A 22,753-nucleotide genomic window follows, 5' to 3' on the forward strand; every position below is an offset into this window, starting at 1 on the left:
CCCTAAAACAAATGAGTGGCTAAAGAAACTGAGGTACATATATATATAATGGAATATTACTCAGTTTTAAAGAAGAATGAAATTATGGCATTTGCAGGTAAAAAAAAATAGAACTAAAGAATATCATGCTAAGAGAAATAAGCCAATCGCCAAAAACCAAAGGCCAAAGGTTTTCTCTGAGAAGTGGATGCCTATCCATAGTAGGGGGTGGGGCTAGGGAAGAATGGAGGAACTTTGGGTTGGGCAGAGGGGAATGAGGGAAGAGGGAGGGGGTTGTGGGGATGGGAAGGACGGTGGAATGAGATGGACCTTATTACCCTCTATACATGTATGATTGTAGAGCTGGTGTGACTGTGCACAATGCATAGCCAGAAGAATGTGAAATTGTGCTTCATTTGTGTACAATGTGTCAAAATGCATTCCACTGTCATGTGTAACTAATTAGAACAAATTAAAAAACTTTTAAAATTTAAAAGGTTTTTCAAATCAGGGAAACCACAAAGTTCTACACTGCTAAATTCCACTATCTGTAACTTCCATAACTCAAAACAAATCATAAAGTTAAATGTTTAAAAGCAAATGATGAAGGTATGTATGTATGACCAATATGAATAAGGAATAATCTTCTCATTTTAACAAAAGTACATATAAATGAGAAGAAAACTATTAGATTCCCAATGGTAACACACAAAGGTAGAAAAAAAATTCATACAACCATCAAAGATGGAATACAAATACCTAATAAACAGAAGAAACTTTTCAAAAACACAAATAGAGGCAAAAAAAAAAAAAAAGAAGACAGAATGCCCCTGTTCATTGATGACACGGAAATGTTTTTGTTTCTAATGAGAAAACTTCAATGCCAACGAAGGATGTAGAAACCAGGTGCTCATGAGCTACAGGTACAACTTTTAGGGAATAAATTGCAGAGATTTATCAACATTTCATATTCATATTCTTTCAGATGTAGACAAATAATAATGCATAATCTTTATAATAAGTCACAATATATTATCTATCTAGCAAACTTTGCTCAAATAGCTAAAAGTTAACCCTCCCCCAAATTTAAAAGCATGAGATACCTCTAAATTATCAGGGTAACCAGATATTAAAACAAACTAACAGAAGACACAAAACAAATATTCTCAAAGAATTTTAATGACATGATCCCCTTAGGTTATTTCATGCACTGAAACAATGGGTAGGGACAGCAGGGTTCTCCTATAGTCCCAGCCACTTGGGAGGCAGAGGCAGAAGCATCACAAGTTCAAGGCCAGCCTGGATAACTTGGCAAGATGCTGTCTCGGTATAAAAAATTAAATAGGCTGGGATGTAACTCAGGGGTATACCACCCCTGGGGCAATCTGCAGTATCAGAAGAAGAAAAAAACAGAAAAGCTGAGTAGGATGTCAGCATATTATAATATCTATTATGTGTGTCTAGAAGGAACTTGAACAAAAGTATTAATGATAGATTCTTAGAAGAGAGAGAATATATAACTTTTTCCCTTCTCTTTTCTAATTTTCTACAAATATACATGAATAAAAATGTATATGTATATATTCATATTTTAGGGATGCAGAAAAATGTGCATGATATTTATAGTAACTAGAAATATAAAATTTTTATTATTCATGTACATGTGATATATATGTCTATATACAGATAAAACAAAATAAAACTAGTTACTGTTCTCTAAGAGGCTTTGTGCTCAAATTTGTTAATTTGATGGTTTTTAGGGCAGTCAATAATCTTATATTCTTAGAATTTGGTACTTCAAAGGTCTGATCCTGAAAATTCTGTTGCATAATATATTTTATAATCATGATATTATAACACAAGACCTAAAAAACATTCTCAGATCTAGCACCTCTAGCTCTTTCTACTATTAAGCCAACCTAATTGCATTTATTTTTCATGTTTATTCTAGGATTACATGTATTTTGAACTCTGTCCCTAAGCGGCATCCTAAAAGACTATGACAGAGATTACTATCTTTAAGTTTTGCCAGCCAGCCCTCAGCAAAATTAAACAACTTGCCCTGAAAATATCTAAATAAAATTTATTTTGCAAAAACTATTTGTATGCTTTTTTCCCTATATTAAACCATAATAAACTTTAATAAGTTAAAATAATTATTGTATTTAGCTCAGGACTCTGATGCTGGACAAATACAAATTCTCTTGGCCAGAACCTGCTCCCTCACGTGCATACAGTCAATTAACAGATTGCCCAGGGACTGACTCATCCCAGAAGACTTCATTTGCATATCTGGATGTTAGCTGGAGCAACAGGGACAATGGACATATAACTTTGATCATCTGGGAGACCAGCCAAAGCTTTTACACAGAAGGACTGTTACTAAGGAAGCCAGGAAGCAAGTTCAAATGTGCAAACTCATGTGAAGCCAAAACAAGTCCTTTAGCTTAGCTTAGAGTCAAGATGTAGACAAAGGGGTTATTGCAAAATATTGTGCCCTTTCTCACATGAATCTATCACCATCTACCTGTGATCACAATTACTTAATTCTCCCCATATGCAAAATAGCCTCAGTCTTCTTATGAGATTCCCAAAAGTTTATTTCAATTACAGTATCCAGCACAGGACCAGTATCATGTAATTAGCATTTTTGTGAATGCCAATGAGGATATAAGGTTCATACATGACTAAAGAGACCCACTCAACATTCAATAGTGAGCCAAAATCAAAATAACCACAACCAAAAAATGGAATCCATAGAGCAGTCACTGGTCCATAGAACTCTAGAATTAAGATGGGCACAAGCTTCCAGTTCTCCTTTCCCTGGGAATAGAGAAAGCCCTGCTCCCCGGAAGGGGACTTCTAGTTCACTGTCTACTCTGCTCTCTGTGATTTTGGTTGTGCCTTTTGTGATGTTTGTTTTTTTCTCATGTTTTGGGTAGATTTTTGCAGCCCTCTGTCTGCCTATTAAAAATTGGAAACCTAGGTTTCTTTTCATTTTGAACTGTATCAAGTCTTTTTTAGTCTATGCTTGCACAACTCTCTTAAAAACTACAACTGTTTGGGGTTTTTATATATAAGGTTTGGTCAACTCCAATGAATGGAAAAGTCACATCTGCCAATTCATTTTTTTTTTTTTTTTCCTTACAAGACAGTTGCCTCCCTCTGGACTTACTCTGGACAGGCTTTTTCATATGACAGGTGGGCCAAAAGCAGCAAAAGAACATTCCTTTACGCACAAGCACTTCTCAAGCTTCTGTTTGCCTCATGCTTTATAATGTCCCACTGGCCAAATCAAGTCACTCAGCTGAATTCACAGTCAGCAGATGTTAAAAAAGACCCTGCTTCTTGATGGAAGGAACGGTCAAATACTGTGGACACTTCTTCACAATCTAGCATAGTATTTAACTGGTGATTTTTGATTATTTATACTACCTATGAAATATCATTTAATTTATGATCCTATTGTTCAATTATATCTTATTATTTAACTAAATATAAATATTTAAGATGATTCTTAGATATGGTTACTCTTAACATGATTGTATCCAATAAACTGGTAATCCTACAGCAGGACCACATAGACATTAACCTAAAGGAAGGAAGAGAGATAAGGGCTCAGTGAAATAAAATGCATGACACCTGAATATTTCCAGATAAAGGAGAATACTTGCCTCTTATTAAAAAAAAAAAAAAAAAAAGAGTCAGAATATAGCAGTGCTTGTCATCCAAGCATTACCATCTCATTCCTGAGTAATTCTCCTGTTGGTAGTAATTTCAGTCTGCAGAATAAGACAATGGATTTTTTTGTTTGCAAAAACTCAAACAACAATGGCCTAGAGATCATTCTAGAAATACATGGAATCAAAGATTTGAAGGTATCAGTACAGACCACCCAAAGCAAGAGGGGGTCTACAAGGCACATGTAGCCAGGTACAGAGATCTCTCCCCTCCTCCCCCTTCCTAGATCCAGAGGTAAATGAGCCCACAAGTATGGCTGAGGATGTTGTTTGCTGCCTGGGACTTCCACATACAGAACCCTGTGTTTGACTTGAACAGGAACAAGTGGAAGCTTCTTTCTTCCAGAAAACTATGGACTTTACCCCAAATTCCTATATGTCATCATTTTGGTTGTTGCTATTTCATGCTTAAGCTTCTTAAATTTGCTTAACTTTCTTGTCTTTATCGCCTCCTGTTCACCACCAGTCCTCTTGAATTTTTACCATTTCCTTCTTTTCACCAAGAGATCCTTTTTACTGTTTACCTCACCTGACTTTCCTATGGCATTTGGCATTATTGACAACTTCTTCCTGAGCTCTGTCATTGATGCTGTGGTCAGGACCTGATATCCAAAGGCCTAAGTGTTAGTAACTTGTTCCCCAGGGTCGTCCAATTGGGAGGTGGTGGGAACTGTAAGAGGTGGAGCCTGGTGGGAGGCCTTCAGGTCACGGAGAGTATCCCTTGAAAGAGATAGCAGAACTCCATCCCCCTCCTTTCTCACTTTTGCTCCCGGGCCATAAGGTGAAGGATTTTTTGCTCTGCCACACATTCCCATCATGATGTGCTTCCTTTCCAGAGGGCCAAAGCCATGGTGTCAATTTGTCATGGACTGAAACCACCAAAACTATGAAGCTAAATAAATCTTTTTTTATTTGTAAGTTGACTTACCTTAGGTATTTATTACAGTCTTGGAAAGACCAACTAAGTGTTTACATACAAGCCATTCTCTGGAATTTATTTCCCATTTCTTGCCACTCATTTTGGGCTACATTACATAAAGCTCATCCTGTGCCCATCAGTTAAATGTTGACATTTCTTAAATTTGCCTTTTAGTCTCTCATCCAGACTATCTACCTTGTTATATAGTAGGAAAATTGGGGTCACATGAACTTTTAAAAAAATAACTTTTATTTAAGTACAGCATGTGAATTTTCTAAAATACTAAACACTACTAAAAGATCCTTACCAAATCAATAACCTCTGGCTACTACCCTCTACCTCTTTTCTACAAAAACAAACAAAAGCATTGCTGGGATTTCTGTTTGGAGTTCTAATATATGTATTACTACATTAATTTTTGCACATTGGTTTGCATATTTTGACAATGCTAAATTCACTTATTAATACTTGCAATTTCTTGCAAGTTCTTTGGAATTTTTGTACATATAATTGTCATTTACAAGCAAAATAATTACACTCTATACACTTTCCAAGCTTTGTAGATTTTCTTTTTTTTTTTAAAAAATTACATTTGGGCAGGACCTCCAGTATAATGATAAATGAAAGTATTGTCAGAGGTATCTTTGCTTTGCTCCACACTTAAGAAGAAACATTTTGATAATTCACCTGTATTTATTATGTTACCACTAGGTTTTTGGTAAACACTCTTAATCAAGTTGAGAAAATTTAATTAGGAATTAAAATATATTTTTACCAAATTAAATTTAATTAAATGATAATTTAAATAAAAATTAAATTTAATTAAATGTATAAAATGATTTTTATACATCAAAGTGAAAGACTATAAGTTCTCTCTGTTTAATCTGATAATCAAGTAAACAAGATTTATTGGTTTTGGATTGCTTAACTGTGGAATTTTAAAATATCATTTATATTTCTATATCCCACTTGATCATAACACTTTGTTTGTTTTTAATGACTCATAACATAGCATTTATGTTCATTTTGTTCTATAATTCTATTTTAATATCTTCATTGACTTGTAAAATCAGGATTACTCTGACCCAATGGTAATGTATGCTGGGATATGTTTAATTACTGACTAATAAAAAGGGTAATAAAAAGCCTTGGTCTGACATGGTTGACAATTACCTTGATATACACATAACCATGACTGAGTTCAGCCCACCAGTGGATTGAGATGTTCCCATCTCAATCTGTGAACCTGGCTCTGGCACACCCCTGTTCTGACCTAAAAAACAAGTAGGGAATCATTCTTTTGAGCTTCTTACTGTGAAAAAAAAGGTGTAATATTAGTATTATTACTTACTCTTTAAATTTGTTACATTCACAGAAGTTTAATTAATGAGTTTAAATTTTAGTCCAATCAGTCTTAAAATTACATATAGTAAGTTGTAAATATATGGTTACATGAATAATAAAATACACTATATTTTTATAATTATATCATAAATATGTAATTATACTATATAATTATATATTATAATAATTATACATATATTACTGTATTAATGTATCACCTATTAAATTATTTTCATATTATATACACATAATTTCTTGATATGGAAAATTATTCCTCTTTTTTATAGAGAGGATGACCTCAATCACAGTGTCTTTCAAGAGACACTCTTATTTAATATGTAAGTACCATATTCCAGGAAAAATAAACTTAAATGAAGAAAAGGGAAAGAAAATGCCATCCAGGATCCTCCTGCCTCACACATTTGAGTTGGCTAATTATCAGTGGTTGTTATCAAAGGCTGTTAAAAAGCCTGTAAAAGAGAGATTTATGCTGATAGTAGTTCACTTTATCTTGTGCTAGGATATTAATTTAATAAGTCAGGGGACTAGAGTGTAGCTCAGTGGCAGAACACTCGCCTAGCCTGCACAAGGCCTGGGGTTTGATCCACAGTACCACAAAAGAGAAAGAGAGAAACCTGCTTCCTCTTTAGCTCAAACATTAACTAAATCACAATGGGGAAAATAAAGCTCAGAGGCAGAAACTAAAGAGAAATATTGCTTCACGGTAATGAAGCATGATGTATCTGTTTGGGGGCTTCATTAAGTTTTAGTTTGGGAAGGTTTTTATGTAACTTACCTGAAGAACTTGTAATTGTGGTGGAAATTTATAGTTGCCAAAGTCACTCAACCAAGGGGAAACTTTGACGTTTTACTTCATTTCTTTTCAATAAATGTTCCATTCAAATTTTAGGTGTCAAAGAAATAAAAGACAGTTGAGGCTGCATTCGTATACTTCAGGAGCCTCCTGGGGAGGAGGAACACAATTAAACCAACAGCAGCTCTCGCAGGGACAAGGACTGTTGAAGACATTTCTAGCTAGCTAAAGAGGCCCCAGTGGGCATTTTTTTGGAGAACTCCCCAAAGCAGCCTCGTGGGTGGAAAGTACCTCAGCACCAAGTGAACACATGAAGTACCAGTCCTCCCAGGAAAGAGAAATTGAAGTCTGAGAGGGGAAGGCGTTTTACCAAAAATGAAAATAAATGGATCGGTCCCAAGATTTTGTGGGAACAACCTTGAGGACAGGTTGTATCACCTTCATTACATACATAAAGGTTGTTGAAAGGGGGGTTGAAGTACTTTCCAGAAGCAGCAGAGGTTGCATATCTCTCTGGGATCAGTGCAAACTAAAAATGCAGTACTCCTGTTTAAATTTTTTTTTATTTATTTTTTATTGGTTGTTCAAAACATTACAAAGCTCATGACATATCATCTTTCATACATTTGATTCAAGTGGGTTATGAACTCCCATTTTTACCCCAAATACAAGTTGCAGAATCACATCGGTTACACTGTTTAAATTTTATTAAAACCTCAGAATGGCAACAGAGCACACTAATCCAAGCCCCAGGCCCTTATGACTAACCAACTTGCAAGCCCATGAAGTCAACCCTGGCCAGAGGGCAGGATAGGTTTTGACTTTTCTAGTCCCTTGCAGTTTTATACAGAGGCAAAAGGAAATTTGGTGATATCCCAAAGTCACCGTACTGTTACGGAGTGGAGAAGTGGGGAGTTCAAACCAAGATGGTCTGAGTTCTAAGTTCATGCTCTTACTTTCGCTACTACTGAAACTTCCATGCTGGCCCAAGAGCTCTTTCCCCCAGCTGCCCACCCATAGTGACCCCTGGGCCACACACATCAGCATTGATGACGAGGACAAGAAGAATCTTCTTATCAGTGGTCAAGTTGTGGTATAGTCCCAAGATGCCAGTATTAACAGGAAGAGACCCCCAAATTCAGACCTGTTTTGCCAAACAGTTAGCCAACTATGAACATAAGGGAAAAGTTCTTTTTTTTAATATTTATTTTTTAGTTGTAGTTGGACACAATACCTTTATTTATTTATATGTGGTGTTGAGGAACGAACCCAGGGCCTCACACAAAAGTTCTTGAAGGAAATAAAAAGTGCTGCTTCACTGAGCCCATGAAGGAAAAGAAATCAAAACAGCCTTATTGCTGATATGGAGAGAGTTTTTGTGGTCTGGGGAGAAGGTCAAACCAGCCACAATGTTTCCTTAAGCCAAAGCCTAATTCAGATCAAGAGTGAAGACTCTCTTCAGCTTGGTGATGGCTGAGAGAGGTGAGAAAGGCATGAGGGAATTCTGAAGATCGCAGAGTGTGGTGAATGAGATTTATGGGGAGAAGCCATCTTCATAACACAAAAGGTCAAACTGAAGCAATCAGTTCTAACATAGAAGTTGCAGCATATCACCCAAAAGTTCTAGCTCAGATAATTTATGGAGGTGCACACACTAAACAAAAATGTTCAATGTAGTGGAAACACTCTCATTGGAAGAAGATGTCACCATAGCTAGAGAGGGCAAGTTCATGACTACTTTCAAAAGTTTGAAGGATAAGCTGACTCTGTTGTAAGGCACTAGTGCAGCCAGTGACTTGAAGTTAAAGCCAATGCTCATTTACAACTCTGAGTGTCCTAGGGTCCCTCAGAGTTACACAAAATCTGCTCTGCCTGCATTCCATGCACAGAACAATAAAGAATATCAGTTTGCAACATGGATGACCAAATATTTAAGTTCAATGTTGAAACCTACTGCTCATAAAAGAAGAAAGAAAGGACCGTTTTTTTTTTCACACAAAATATTACCAGTCAATAACAAAGCAATTGGTGATGCAAGATCTCTAATGAAGATTAAGCTGTAATGAGATTAGTGCTTTTTTTCCTACCTGCTTGCCCAACAACTATTGTGTAGTCCATGGATCAAGAAATAATTTGAGCTTTCAAGTCTATATGATTTGAGAAATATGTTTTAAAAGGTTGTGCCTGGCATAGATCAGTGATTTCACCATTGGATCTGAGCAAAGTAAATTGAAAATCTTCTGGAAAGGATTCACCATTCTGGGTACACCAAGAATATCCATGATTTGTGGGAGGACATCCAAATGTTAATATTAATAAAGGATTGGAAGACACTGATCCCAACTCTCATGGATAACTTTGGGGGGTTCAAGACTTCAGTGGAGGAAGTAATTGCAGGTGTAGTAGAAATAGCAAGAGAACTAGAATTAGAAGTGGAACCTGAAAATGTGCATGTGTTCTTGCAATTGCATAATAACATTTTAAAGGATGAAGAGTTTTTTCTTATCATTGAGTAAAGAAATTGGTTTATTGTGATGAAAGCTACTTCTGGCAAAGATTCTCTGAACATCATTGGAATGACAACAAAGAATTTAGGATGTTACATAAATTTAATTGATAAAGCAACAACAGCGGTTAAGAGAACTGACTCCAATTTTGAAAGAAACTTTACATAAAAGGCTATTAAGCAGCAGTGCATGCTATAAAGGAAGTTTTTGTGAATGGAAGAGTCAAACGATACAGAGAGTAAAATAATACAGCACACATCATTATCTTATTTTAATAAATTGCCCACAGCCACTCTGCCCACAGCCACTCTACCTTTCAACAACCACTACCCTAATCAGTGTGCAGCTATCAATATCAATGCAAGATCCTCCACCAGCAAAAAAGTATGTCATTGAAGACTAATGATCATCAACATTTTTAGCCATACAGTATTTTTAGGTGAGGTATATACATTGTGTGTGTATGTGTATATCTGTGTATGTTTATTTTAGACATAATGCTATTGCATACTTACCAGACTACAGTGTAGTGTAAACACATCATTTATGTACATCAGTAAACCAAAAAGTTTGTGTAACTCCCTGTATTTTACTTATCATCGTGTCTCAAGCCCAACTCACAGTATCTTTAAGGTATGTTGTAGTTAATGATCATACAAATCTTTTAAAATTCTTTTTAAGTTCATCACCTTTAATTCTTATGAAGACCAAGTTACAGAAGGCAAAAAATTAAACTGTAAGAGATTCTTTTTTAATGTTTTTGAATGAATACATGAATGTTGCTGCAAGAGATTCAATCTAGATTTTCTGATTTTAAGTAAGTCCAAAGCTTTTTAAATTATATCTTATGACCTTCATTGAAAAGAAGCAAATTAAATAGCACACTGAAAAATTTCTTGCAAAATAAATTGACATATATATAAACAACCAACTAGCTCCATGATCAGTAAGAGCCAGGAATCTCACATGCCAAGGAAATTTGTATCAACATAATTGATATTAGTAGATCACCACACAGCACTGTGGAAACATGGTTGGAAGGCCATATTCCGTTCTTGGAGTCTCATTTCATATTCAGCTGTAGATGATGAGAATATCTTCAATAAGAGCCATCAGCATGAGAGAGTATCTGGGCAGGGCTTCATTTGAAAAAGAGCTAAAGTTTGGGATACTTAACACAGAGAAGTGAAGATTTAGGAAAGATAATGGATGGCAATATTGTCTTGAATATTTGAAGAACCACCTCTTAAAAGTGTCTTTGCATCTGAGTGCATTGAGCTAAAAACAAGAAGTAGAATTTTTAGAAGAGGACATCTGATTTTCACTTGACTTAAGATATTGATTTCTAATCATTTTGTCTTCAGGATTTTTGAAGAACTAACATAAACATAGTTCACTGGACAAGTACATTATACAGAGAATTTCAGACCTGAAAAGTCCTTGCCCAGCACTCAGCAGTTTAACCTGAGAAGAGATCACAGATGTTCCCTTTTTAGTACAGGGATGGCACATAATACTTTAAGCACTGGGTGAGGCTATCTACCAATATTGGTGGTGATGGCGATGAGGACGATAGCACATTGCTCCCAACATGGTGTTTCCATGTGTGAGAGATGGAAACAGTACATTCATTCGGTTTGCTTTCTATCTTGTGAGAAATTCAAATAAATGTAATAAAATTCACCATTTCAAAGTACTCAAGAAATGGAAAGAAAACCAGAGGCAGAGTAAAGTGTTTTCTGTAAAGAAGCTGTATATTTAAGGGAGAGACTGCTTTGGAGCTAAACATGTAACTGTTGGCCTGCAGAATTCTGGCAGAAGATAGACAGTGGTTCCTGCACTGCTCTGTTGAAAGCTGCATGATATTCAGTGGGCTGCTCTTCTCACCTTTCTAAACAGGCCAAACGGAGCTGAGAATTTTTTGTAACATAGTTTTATAAGTTTTTGCCAATGCTCTGTTTCCATTAGGTTTGGGTATTTCTAACTTTCTCTGTGGCTTTATAAACAGCAAATGTTAGGTCCCCTTGATTTGGAGTCAGACAAGACCAGCAATACCATCTGAATGTGTGTGCCCTGTATATATCCTCCCCTGAAATAATAAAATATCAGTAATTCCTACAAGAGTAGGGTGTTATGAGGACTGAGATAACCATACATATTTTAAAATTAGCAAAACTATATAGCTAATATAAAATGCTGAAAAGATATTAGCTATTTTTTATTATTTTTATGTTATAGTTTTAAACTCCCATGCCAGCTCTGAAAATAAACTAGAGTGTCTCTGTGCACAGCCATAACTCATCATTGTAAAAACTGCATGCACTAAACTTAAGTCCAACATCATTTTAAATGGAGAAAAATGGAAAGCATTCCCTCTAAAATCTGGAACAAGACAGGGATGCTCTCTTTCACTATTTCTGTTGAACACAGTCCTTAAAACCCTAGCCAAAGCAATTAGACAAAAGAAAGAAATTAAAGGGATATAAATAGGAAAATAAGAACTCAAACTATCCTTACTTGCCAATAGCATGCTTCTATATTTACTTAGAAGACCCCCCCAAAAAAACTACACCAGAAAGCTTCTAGAACTGATAAATGAATTCAGCAAAGTAGCAAGATATAAAATGAATACCTATAAATTCATTGTATTCCTATATACTATTAATCAGCTCAAAGAGAAATTGGGAAAAATATTTCATTCACAATAAGCTAAAAAAAAAAATCTTGGGAATCAATCTAACAAGAGGTGAAAGACCTTTATGATGAAAACTATAAAACACTAAAGAAAGAAATTGAATAAGACCTCAGAAAATGGAAAGATCTCCCATGTTATTGGATAAGCAGAATTAATACAGTTGAAATGGCCATACTACCAAAAGAGCTACAGAAATTTAATGCAATTCTTATTAAAGTTCCAATGATGTTTTTCCTAAAAATAGGAAATGCAGTCATGAAATTCATTTGGAAACATAAGAGACCCAGAATAGCCAAAGCAAATGTAGCAAGAAAATTGATGCAGAAGGCATGAAAAATGGCATGGTATTGACGCACACACACACACACACACACACACACACACAAAGATAATAATAATAAAATAAACATGAAGACCAATGGAATAGAATAGAAGACACAGAGACAAACCCACATAAATATAGTCATCTCAGTCTAGACCTGGCACATACATTGGAGAAAAAAATAGTCTCTTCAACAACTGGTGCTGGGAAAAATGGAAATCCATATGTAGTAGTATGTAATTGAACCCCTATCTCCCACTCCACACAAAACTCATCTCAAAGTGGATCAAGGACTTAGGCGTTTGATCAGGAACCCTGCACCTACTAAAAGAACAATTAGGCCCAACTCTTCATAATGTTGGTTACAAACCCAATTCTTCAATAAGACTTCTAAAGCATAAGAAGTAAAATCAAGAATAAATAAATAAGATTGTATCAAAAGCTTTTTCACAGTAAAAAAAAAAAAAAGTCAAGAATGTGAACAAAGAGCCTACAGAATGAGAAAAAAATTTTACCACCTGCACCTTAGATAGAGCATTAATCTCCAGGATATAAAAAGAACTCAAAAAACTTAATAATAATAATAATAATAATAACAACAACAACAACAACCACCCAATCAATAAATGGGCAAATCAACTGAACAGGCACTTCACAGAAGAAGAAATCAAATGAGCAAAAATATATGAAAAAATGTTCAACATCTCTAGTAATTAGAGAAATGTAAATAAAAATTGCTATGAGATTTCAGTCAGAATTACAATTATTAGGAATACAAATGACAATAAACATTGGCAAGGATGTGGGGGAAGAGGCACACTCATACATTGCTGGTAGAACTGCAAATTGGAAAGCAGTATGGAGATTCCTTTACAAACTTGGAATGGAATCACTTATTTAACCCAGTTATCCTATTCCTCTGTTTATATTTAAACGACTTAAAATCTGCACACTGCAGTGACACAGTCACATCAATGTTTATAGCAGATCAATTCACAATAGCCAAGCTATGGAACCAACTTAGGTACCTTTCAACAGATGAATTAATAAAAAAAAAAGTGGTATATACACACAATGAAATATTACTCAGCCATAAAGAAGAATGAAATTATGGTATTTGCTGATAAATGTATAGAACTGAAGAATATTATGCTAAGTGGAATAAGCCAGCCCTCAAAAAACAAAAGCTGAATGTTCTCTCTGATATGTGGATGTTAACTCTCAACAACGAAGGGTGGGGAGGGGAAGAGGAGAATTCCACTGGAGTAGACAAAGGGGAATGAAGGAAAGGTAGGGGCAGATAGGAAAGTCAGTCGAATGAATTGGATGTAACTTTGCTATGCTCATGTATGAATACAAGAGCAGTGTAACTCCACACCATGTACACTCACAAGAATAGGATCCCAATTAGAATGTTGTAGTCCATGTATGTCAAAATACACTCTACTATCATGTATATCTAAAAAGAATTAAGAAGAGAAAGAAAGAAAAAGAAAAAAAAGTAAGAAAATCTTTTGAGATGAATTCTGGAAAATGCAAAACCATAAATTTTCACTAATAAATAATGATAGAAAACAACAAAAAATAAATAGCATCATTTGTTGTGCAAAGTTCATTATGCTAAAATCCAATAACACTTGAAATACATGCTTTGTGTTGGAATTCAGAAGTAGTTTACATTTATTTGTGACTTTTACTTTACCTTCTCTGAGACATGGAAAGGTGGAAATGAAAAAAAATTTGCAGAAATGGCAGAGACTGCCAAGTGGGAGGAAGGCTGTGAAAGACTTCAGGACCACTTCCTAACCCCCATACCAACTCCGGTGTGTCCTTCTCTCTCCTTCTGAGTTCCTGTGCACTCCGTCCTGAGATGCTGAGACCTACAGGTAACTGTGTGTGTGTGAGGTAATATGTTCTTGTGGTCTTGCCACTCATGCAGAGCCATGCACACTTGGGTTTGATGATTCCTGCAGTCTAGGTCTCTCAGTGCAGAGACAAGAACCTCACCTTCATGCTCCGCTATCTGAGAGATCCCTAATAAATTTGAGTTTTGAAAGTCTTCCTCCAGCTGCCTTCAAAAGAGTCAGGCAAGTTGCTTGCTTTTATCCCACCAGCCCATTCGTATATATATATCAACATCTTCAAAATGCCTGCACAGTTTTTCCACGCAGACTTTTATCTCCCATTATTCTCTCTCTCTCTCTTGTATTTTCTCTAAACATAGAGATTTTGTTTTGTTTTGTTTTATTGATGACTGAGCCCTGCTCACATCTCGAGATCTTTGCACCTGCTATGTGCTCTGACTGAAATACTTGCCCCAGAAAGACACAGGGTTTGTTCTCTGACCCCTTCAAATCGTCCCATAAGTGTGAAGTTTCCCTAATTATATTTAAAATTTAAGTCCCACTATATACTTTCTATCCCAGTTCCCTGATTTATCTACAAAATACTTATTTATAAAAAAATATTACATATTATTTTATCAAATACTTCTTGTTTGAAATTAATGTTTATTAAAATTATGTTTACCTTTACCAAGGAGTATAAGATTCAAAAATTCTATGAAAGTAGATATTTTGAAAAATATTTGAGCAATAGAGAAAGTTTGAGGATTTAAGAACAAATCTAAAAAGGAAATAGCTCATGTATAAGATGATAAAATTTTAATGAATGTTGGAATATAAAAAATTTTAACTAATAGTTTTGGATAGGATGATTAAAGATAAAAAAGGCCAATTCATTCTAAAGGAATGAATTTTGTGCATTAAATTATACCTCAAAATCTAAACATTTCAAAAAATTATCTATTATATAAAAATATAGGGAAAAAATGACCCAAAGCAGGCAAAAAAAATATCAGAAGTGTAATTGAAATGATAGTTTGAGTTAAAAAATATTTTTCACAATAATGACTGCACCAGAAATTATTTTTCTAATTCATCTCCATTATATTTAAAGTATAACTTGCCAATTTTCTATATTTATAAGTATATGGCATTTAAAAAAGTTTTGAGAGTCTATTTTATAATAATCTGTTTTTAAACCTTAGCAGTGTCTATCTTTACCATATTTATACAGTAACATATTTCCAATTTCAGAAACAATACAAATTTAATTTTAGAAATTGCTTATAGGCTCTTGAAATAAGGAATAAAAATTAACTGAATACTTTGAAAGATCTGTGATTATTCCCAGTGAAGTGTAAAATGATTCATTTCAGTTTTTAGACATTTTGTTTAGACTTAGCATATGTTACTGTGGACTCAGTGCCTTCTCTGGGCTACTGTTGCAAAGAAACTCTGTCTGTATCCTGTTCATTTAACTTAGTCATAATTTCCTTCAGCTTTCCTAGCCCACTGATTCTAGTTCTGTTCATAACGTACATTGGGGCTCTCCAAACAAGCAGCAACAATAGGAAGGTGGATGGACGCATGGGTAGAGCGATAGGTGGTAGACCATCTGTCTTGTCAGCTTCCACAATCATGTGAGCCAAATCCATAAATAAATCTGACATCATCTATCTATCTATCTCTATCTATCTATCTATCTATCTATCTATCTATCTATCTATCTATCTATCATCTATCTCTCTATATAAATTAAAGGAATTGGCTCAGCTCACATCGTAATGGAGTCTGCCAAGTCCAAAATCTGCAGGACAGGTGGACAGGCTGGAAACCTGGAGGAGAGTTGATGCTGCAGTGAGAATCAAAGTCTGTCTGTTGGCAGAATTCCCTCTTGAGAGAGGTGGGTCTTCTATGAATGCCTTCTACTGATCATTCACTCACTTGAATTAATATAATTTGGTTGTTTATTTGCAGCAACCTCTTCCCCAAGCAAGTTATCCTTTTCTCCCCACTTGGATTCTTCATTCTATAACTTATTTAATTCTTGAGAAACGCAGATACTATCCTTGGCTTCACTCTAGCTTCCAAAACATGAAAGAACCAGCACACAATGTTTGGAACAAAATCTTTATTTAAAATACATTTTATATTCTGAAAATATGCCAAAATCAATTGCATTGTACTCTTTAAATGGGTGAGTTATATCTCACTAAATTTGATAAAATACATAAGGACTAGAAAGAATTCCTCCATTCCTAGTAATATGAGAGTTAATCATTTATTTTATTGCATATTCTTATAAACTTATCAGATTAAAATAGTACATATTAATCTATCATACCTTATCTATTAACTCCATTATTTTCTTTCTCTATCAATTCTCTAAATATACCTAAATTAACACAAGAGCTTTGGGGGAAAACTAATTTCCAAACCATAACAGAAGAAATGACTCAAATTATTCTGTAAGAAAACATACAAATATTCTTTAATGAAAAACACTATATTTAACATATATTGGTGTCAATCATTCTTTCTAAGTAGTAGGACATATGATTTGGCATAAAAAGTAATCAGAAAGCATATCCAAGGACAAAAACAATTCCAATGTTGAATACCCAGCTAAGGGTTGTATTAAAAGTTAACATAATTATGCTTAAGAACTTGAAGATAAAGGTGGTTATAACAAACAAGCACACAGGGAATTTTGGCAGAGACTTAGAAGAGCAAAAAAGAACCAAATAGGGGGTTGGGGATGTGGCTCAAGCGGTAGTGCGCTCGCCTGGCATGCGTGCGGCCGGGGTTCGATCCTCAGTACCACATACAAGCAAAGATGTTGTGTCCGCCGAAAACTGAAAAATAAATATTAAAAATTCTCTCTCTCTCTCCCTCACTCTTAAAAAAAAAAAAAAAACCAAATAGGAATACCATGAGTGAAAAATATACTGCTCAAAATGGAAAAATTACCAGACAGGCTTACTACCAAATCAAAATAAAGGTCAGTAAATGAAAAAAGATTCATAGAAACTATCCAATATCAAGAAAAGTATTAAATCATAAAAAAATAAATCCTCAGTGATCTGTGGGACAATATGTAGAGTTCTTTTAGTAAAAAGTAGTAATAGCAATTACAAAAGATGTAGCTAAAAAGCATCAAAGCAAATAAAATTAGATACTAAAAGAAAAAAAGAATAGAGCTGTTATGATTTGAAACACTCAAGATTGGAACATCCTGACATCTTGACAGATGACTTATAGAAAGACGTTTGAACTGCTATATCTCTGTTAGCTTTTTCATTGTTTTATACTTTAATACCTACTTATCAATTTGAGAAAATCCTTTGAAATTTCTAATAAAAAATACATTATTTTTTAAATCAAAATTCTTGAGACCAAGAATCGTCTGTCGTACAATGCAACCAGAGTCCTCAGATAGAGGCCTAATTCTACGGGGTCTTAATGAATCAGATGTAGCTGTTTCCCCCAGAAACCAAATGGAAAAAGTGAAAATCAGAAATTAATTCTATAACTCTAGGAGAAGGCAAGGCAGCGTCAAGCATCCTCATCCCTGTCTTGAAGAATGCTGATGTGGGCTCCCAGATGACATAAGGAAGGAACAGGAGTATATGAAGTCAAATAACCTTGGAAAAACTGGTTGATCATTATCTCAAGATCAGCCGTGTGGAGCCTTGTGGGCATCAATAAGAAAGTTAACTGCTGCCTGGGCTGTCATTTCCACTCATCACAAGAAGTTCACTGATTAAACCTGCTGTTCCTGGAATTTAATGGGTCCATGTTAACTGTAGGAAAGAATGATTCAGAAAGGACAAGGCAGAAATCAGTATGACATTAGTTCCTTCAGGTTCAGGGCAATGATCAGAGACTTTTAGGTACCACTCGGTGGTCTGAAATAAGAGGTTGTAAAAGCTGGCAGTTGACGATCTGTTGCTTGTGAAGTCCCTGCCAATCTCAAAAATATCTTACTCTGATCTTAGTAATTTCTGCTTTGAAGGGGAAGAATAGCCAGCTTTATCCAAGACTTAAGGTAGCAAAGGAGAAAGATGCAAAAAGAGAGGATGTCAAACTTTCATCCAGTTTTTAGTTACCCATTGGACATCTGCAGGCTTAAGTGGAGAGTCAGTGCTTCTACCAAAAAGCATCCTCTAGGTCCCTATTATAGTAACAGGTATTAGCCAGACATAAAGGACTAGTCCTGAGACAAGTTCCTCAGCCACCAGAAACAAAGCAAGGTAACACTTGGAAAAATATCCACAAGATCTAAAAATCCATAGTATTTTATAATGAAAATTTAGAAAAGCAAGTCACAAGCATTGAGCATACAGCAGCTGTACGTAAAAGGGACAGGATGACAGGAAGCAGGAGAAGCACTTAAATAGATGAAATGTCTATCAGGAGAAGTTATTGTTACTTGTGGGTTGGTTGAGCTGCAAGCAGGATGTGTGGTACTCAGGGGTTCTGGATAGTATTTGAGCTAAGATTTTAATGTAGATTTAAGAATGCAAAACAGTTTGTGGTTCTTTTAGGCCTGAGCAACCCCTCACCATTGCTTCTCCCTTCCATCCTCAGGCCCTTTGAAATTAAATTTAGGATATTTCAAAGCTTTTTCCTCTTATCGCTTAAAAAACTAATTTCATCCACAAACAGCATGCATTCCAAAGAAAATGGAAAATTCTAGAACTGCACTCCCACATGTCATCTCCAACCCAAACTTCTCCCAAGATAGAGCAGTGGCAAATGCTCTTCAGAACTTAATCAAATTTTCTTCTGTCCAGCTGTGATTCCTTATGAGCTCAGATGAAATCTGTGTTCTTTCCCTTCCTGACAGTGTGTTGTGGTCTCCCCATGAACCACCACAGACCTGAATCCTAATTAGTTGGAAAGAAGACTCTGTGTCTAATAACAGTAATTAACAAATGGCATTTGCTTCTCTCATGTCAGGAAACACCAGCAATGCTGCTTGTATTCCCCGTCTTTGCTGGTGTCCCTCCCTTCCTCCCTCTCAGATAAAATTGGTTTTCTCCAATTCTGTGGAAAAGAACAGAACTCCCAGGGGCTCCATTGCTTCCAGCTAGCACTGCATTCCCAAGGCCAAAGGTCTCCTAAATGCAGTTGTAAGACACTCTTGCAAAAGAGAGCTTTTTTTCTTTTCCTCCATTAGCAAAACTCTTTCTCCCAGGCTGAGAACCTGCCTCTCCTGATCAGAGGCCACCCTATGGCTGACACCTACATTCTCTTTCACCTTCTATGGGAGACGTGACTGATAGTGAATAGACAGACACAAATATTTGCAGGACAACCACAGGCCAAGGCTGGGTGCGGTGGCACACGCCTGTAATCCCAGCAGCTCAGGACCCTGAGGCAGGAGAATCGAGAGAGTTTAAAACCAGCCTCACCAAAATCAAGGCACTAAGCAACTCAGTGAGACCCTGTCTCTAAATAAAATACGAAATAGCCTAGGGATGTGGCTCACTGGTCAAGTGCCCTGAGTTCAATTGCTAGTGCAAATAAAATAAAATAATAAAATAAAATAAATGCTGATAAGAACACAAGCTACCCTGAAGGGGAGAAATTCTGTGACTTTTTCATAGACCATATTCTAGAACTCAGGGAGATAAGGGTAATTGCTCCTAACCATGAAATCTATAAGAATAGGTTCCAATTAGAACCTGTCGACATGGGCTAAAGTGGACTAGAATTGTCATGCTCAATGGGAACTTGAAAGTCTAATGTCATTCTGTTGCAAGTAAAAAGAGGTGGACCTGGGTGGGACTTTCTGGAAACTTCCCTGGGACCCCCAATAAAACTGAATAGGGGGAGGAGGAGCACATTATCCTTCTCCTGTGAGAGACCCACTCTCTCCCCTTTCCCTTTCCTATCCCTTCTGATAAACTCATGTCTGTTACTCTGCGTGACATCTCTAAAATTTTCTTGCCTTGATTACAAGAATCATGGTCCAGAATGAGCCTCCAGGGCTGCCTCAGCTTCACAGCAAGCCTGTGACACGTAGTGTTTCCCCAGGTCATCATGAATTGCCATATGATTATTTTTTGCTTACTTTCTCCATTCAGTCTTTCCGGGTCCTTTTTTTCTCCACCTCAGAATCTTGTTGATTTGAGGGAAAAATACTGAGATCAACAATAGTTCTTTGGGTAAGCATATTCTAATAAAGACCAAAAAAGTCTCTTGATTGAAATTCAGTCATTAGGGAAAAGAATTGATGCTTTTATTCTTCATCTTTTAGGGAGATAAAGCTTAACCACAGCAACTGAAAAACTGGTGAGGGCAACACCTTTGTAGAATCTGAAGGCCAGTGATCATGAGATTTTTTGAACCTCAACACCTGTTAAAGAGTCTTCTTCTTTTTTTTTCCTTTTACCCTTTCATCGTTATTTTTGAACCAACAGAATATCACAGGCCTCACTCAATGCTCAAATCAGCGGTACCTGCTCCCCTCATCCCCCATCTCTTTGGATCAGGATGCCAAATCTAATGGCCTTTTTTTGCTCATGCTCTAAACATAAGTTTTCCTTACTCCTTAGATGTCTGCCTGATATTTATCCCTCTGAGATTTGCATCTAGAATGTATGCTACATAAGCAACTGCACAAACTGGTTCAAGACCACAGAGGGAAAAATGTGTCTGTCACTTTTCAAGTCAAGCTACTGTGTAATCTAAGAAGCTGTTTTGCTTTTCTTGTACGCAGGGATTCTGTTCTCTCAATAAGTTTCTCCCTAAATGCTAGAGAAAGGGGGTGACAGAGAGATAGAGGATCTGTAAAGCCAAGCTGCACCAGACCTCAAACATTTTGAGGATGCTCAAGAGATCTATATTCTGTTTTGAAAACGATTCAGGCATTACCCCAAACCACAGGGACTTGGCTCTGTAAGAAGGGAGGCTGACATTGCAAGCCCTGGAGTTTCAGGGGATTTCCTACTTCCCACAAGATTTTCTCTTCTCTCCATATGTGAAACAATAGCACCGGGAAGGAAAACAAGTTCTGTTTTTCTTGAGAATCTTTTCCTGAATTCCACCCTCTCCCTGGACCTTACGGGCTCCCACATTCTTTAAATATATAGACTGGCTCTAATCTGAACCCAAAGTGCACTTGAGTTTCATAAAGATGTTCCATGTGCTCTTTCTTTAGGGTAATTATGGCTATGTCGAGGAAAAAAGAAAAGAGAGAAACTCCATCTTTTTAAAAATTCACTTTTTAAAAATTTCAATTTGTTATATATGACAGTAGAATATATTACAATTCATATTACACATATGGAGCACATTTGTTCAATATCTCTGGTTGTACACAAGGTAAAGTCACACAATTCATGCCTTCATGGGTGTACTTAGAGTAGTGATGTCCATCTCATTTCACCGACTTTCCTACCCCCATATTTCCTCTGTTCCCCTCCCTCCTCTTTGCCCTATCTAGAGTTCATCTAATTCTCCCATGCCCCCCTCAACCCATTATGAATCAGCCATCCTTAAATCGGAGAAAATATTCCATATTTGGTTTTTTGGGGATTGGCTAACTTCACTTAACATTATATTCTCCAATTCCATCTATTTACCTGCAAAGTCCATGAATTTATTTTCTTTTAATGCTGAGTAATATTCCATTGTGTATATGTACCATATTTTCTTTATCCGTTCATCCACTGAAGGGCATCTAGATTGGTTCCCACAGTTTAGCTATTGAGAATTGTGCTGCTATAAATATTGATGTGGCTATGTCCCTGTAGTATACTGTTTTTAAGTTCGTTGGGTATAGTCCAAGGAGTGGGTTAGCTGGGTCAAATGGTGGTTCTATTCCCAGTTTTCTAAGGAATCTCCATACTGCTTTCCATATTGGCTGTACCAATTTGCAGTCCCACCAGCAGTGTATCAGTGTACCTTTTCCCCCACATCCTCACCAACACTTACTGTGATAACTTCCATTCTGACTGGAGTGAGATGAAATCTTAGAGTAGTTTTGATTTGCATTATTTTAAAACCAAGCATTTATTAGAAATTGTTCCATAAAAAGAACTAATTTTAGTAGTTAGAACTATAAAATACACTTCATGAAAGTCATCATAGTTGAATTCTATTGCTAATGTCTTAAATTGTCATGCTACCATGAAGTATTTCTCTGTTACACCTGGGGAAAGGCCAAGGAGATTAACTTAAGCTGCTCTAGAACTTATAACTAATTAATGGCAGAATTAAGACAAAAAATTTGAGTTTTTAAGCCTTTTACTTAGCTTATAAAATGACAATAAGGAAGAAAATGACAATATGCCACTTGACCTTTTCTCCCAGAATAAAAAAAATCACCTGTGTTCTGCCAGCATTCTTTCAGTGATATTTTGGTTTCTGAAGAAATAACATAGTAGGTATCACAGTATGGCAAAATAGATAATGTGGTCTCTACTTGGTGCTTTAACTCAAAGGCAGACTTAGAAGAAGTAGATATGTCCCTGAGAAGCCTGTTTCAGTGGGATTCAACTTAGTTTCAGGGATCATCTAAAACTTATTACTAGAATTAGAAATGAACAAGGAAGACAAAGGACTGGGAGTACAGCTCAG

This window comes from Callospermophilus lateralis, chromosome 10 (assembly GCF_048772815.1).
Source record: "Callospermophilus lateralis isolate mCalLat2 chromosome 10, mCalLat2.hap1, whole genome shotgun sequence".
Taxonomy (NCBI): domain Eukaryota; kingdom Metazoa; phylum Chordata; class Mammalia; order Rodentia; family Sciuridae; genus Callospermophilus; species Callospermophilus lateralis.